This window comes from Lagenorhynchus albirostris, chromosome 3 (genome assembly GCF_949774975.1).
Source record: "Lagenorhynchus albirostris chromosome 3, mLagAlb1.1, whole genome shotgun sequence".
Taxonomy (NCBI): Eukaryota; Metazoa; Chordata; class Mammalia; order Artiodactyla; family Delphinidae; genus Lagenorhynchus; species Lagenorhynchus albirostris.
The window spans coordinates 679,600-682,326 of NC_083097.1; positions in this window are offsets into that span (position 1 = coordinate 679,600).

Sequence of the window (2,727 nt, forward strand, 5' to 3'; positions counted from 1 at the left end):
GTTCCTCTCGACGCGAAACAGAGGCCCCACGTGACCCAGGTGCGAACCCAAGAGAACTGGAAAGCTGTCCACAGGCTTGTGCGTGAACACCCACAGCCGCCTGAGAGAAGAAACAAGCCAGGTGTCCACCAGCAGATGAACAGACCAACAGAACGGGGTCCATCCACACCACGGAGGAATGACGCCCTGACAAGCTGCAACGTGGATGAACCCTGGACACGTTACGCTGAGTGAAGGAAGCATACGTCACGGGACGCCCTTCACACGAAATGTCCCAAACAGGGCCATCCATGGAGGACGAACACAGGTCGTGCGGCTCCCTGGGGGTGGCGGGAAGACGGTGGGTGGTGGACTTGCTCTCTGAGGAGGGCGAAGATGTTCCGAAGTTGCCAACGACGGTTGCGCACATCTATGAAAATGCTAAGAATCATGAGTTGTACACGCCACGTGGGTGGATTGCGGGGCATGTGAACTAGATCTCAATACAGCTCAAGAACGAATTTAAAGAAAACAGTCACCAGCGAGCCCAGGTCAGGGTGGAACAGGTGTGGGGTTTCTGCTTTACGGTCCCACTGCCTCACGCCGTGTGACAAGGTGGCCGTGAGGACAGACACCAGGCAGCCCCAGCCTCACGCCACCCGCCTTCCCAGGACCCTCGCTCTCCCTCTGGGCCTTCTCCAGACCTTGTGACATCTGCACGGAACAAAAGCCAGAAAGAATGAGGCTCAGTGGCCTCTGCCAGCACACCTGGCTGGGCTCCCAGCCAGCACCCCTCCGTGGAGTACGGGGAGTCCGGCTTTGCAGCCGCTGCACCAGTGAGCACGCAGGTGTCACGCACAGCCCCATCCAGGAGCGGATCTGCACACGGCATCGCACGCCTACCCGAGCTGCCGCCGCACGTGGACATAAACACGATGCCTTTGGAAAGGCTGTAATCCCCGAGTGGTCACTTTCACAATAGCGTCATCATTATTGTTGTCGCAAAAACATTAACAAGACACGTGAAACCACAAGATGACGAGCCTTTATATTCTCAGTTGGGATCAAAGGCGGTATGGATGGTGGAGAAGGAGAGGGAGGGCTGGGAAGAGCCTGGAGCGCTGCTGAGAGAGGCTCCGACCCCGGCCTGGAGCTGGGTGCCCCATGGAAGGCGGCCGTCACCAGGGTCAGAGCCTGGGCCGCCTGCAGGTCCGGCGGAGACCTGTCCCCCAGGGCTGGGGACGTCTGTTTGCATGGAGTGGCCCACTCTGCGGCCGGGCCTTTAGAAGGGACGAAGGGAAGGGCTCATGGGCCAGGCTGCCCACAGCACTGTTCACGCCTGTGTTCACAGCCCCCGGGTGCAGCTTGGCTCCAGGCTGAGGGTCGGCCTGGGTCACAGGAGCAGCTCTCCAGTTCAGCCTCCCACCCTGTCGCTGACCAGCTGTGCGCCTGCGGGAACCACGGGGCCCCGTGGGCCGCTGTAAAATGGGGCGATGCCAGCACCAGAAACCACACAGCCTGAAACCTGGACCAGATGGTGTGTGTGAACTGCCCCCGGGCTGCCTGGACAGTAGCTCGTCAATGCGTGTTATGCGGGGGCTGGGCGCTGGGGGGCCAGGCAGCAGGGCGGGCTGCAGCGGTGAGCTGGGGAGGCCCAGCTCCGTTGAGGGGGTGACCTCAGCCACCCACGGCAGCCCACCTCCAGGGCTTGGTGCCGGCCCTGGGCTATGTGAGGTCACCACACCACCACAGACTGGAGATATGGCAGTGACACAGAGCGACGGGCACCTGCTGAGCTGAGGCCCCTGCAGGAGGTTCAGGTGCTTGGCGGGTGTTCGGGGGGTTCAGCTGAACGGAAGGGAGAGGCAAGCGGGGGCCCAAGCAGGAGGTGAGGCAGGGCAGTCTCCGGAGGCAAGCGGGTAGGGGCCGATGCAGGGCAGGCGCTGCAGGGAAAGAGCAGGGAGAGCGCCCAGGGGCTGGGCGATGCGGAGGGGGCCGAGCGCAGGAGACCCCCTGCCCACTGCCCAGGAGTCCAGCCAAGGCCAAGGGGATGGGGGGCAGGGCGAAAGCAGCCCTGGAGCCCCACCCCAGCCCTTCCCTGTCCTTGATGAACCCGAGGCAGAAAGAGGCCAGCGGGTCCCCACCAGCCGGGCCAGGACCTGCAGTTGGCTTTTCCCAGAGACCCCCTCCTCTACCTCCTGTTCCCGCCAAAGGACCCTCCCCAGGGGCCTCCTGTCCACTCGGATCCCCCCACCGTCTCTCCAAGACCCAGGCTACCACCAGACAGGGAAGCCGGTTGCCTCTGAAGTCCCGGGTGGTGCCCCAGGGTCCTCTCCTGCAAGTGGAAGGGCCTCTCGGGCGCCTCCAGAATGGGGGGTGCGGGGACACGGGGTGAGAGGCAGGGTGGGGTGGGGAGCTGTCCCCCAAAGGGCCCGCGCAGAACCGCGGTGACTACTGCACCCTCGACACCCTAAGAGGCCGCCTGCCCCGGGTCCTCGTCGCCGCCTGGCGCCAGCCGCCTACGCCCCTGGTTTGGCTCCGCCCCAGCGGGAGGCGGGCGGGAGTCCCGGGGGCCGGTGCGCTGCGGGCGGCGGCCGCGAGGGGCGCTGCGGGGGCCGCGGTTAAAGGCCGGGCACGGGGGCGCGCGCTCAGAGGGAGCCGCGCCGCCGCCGCCGCTGCCTCCGCCGCCCGCCCCCGCTCCCCGCGGCTGACAGGAACCCGGTCGCCGGGCCCCTGCCGCCCCCGCGG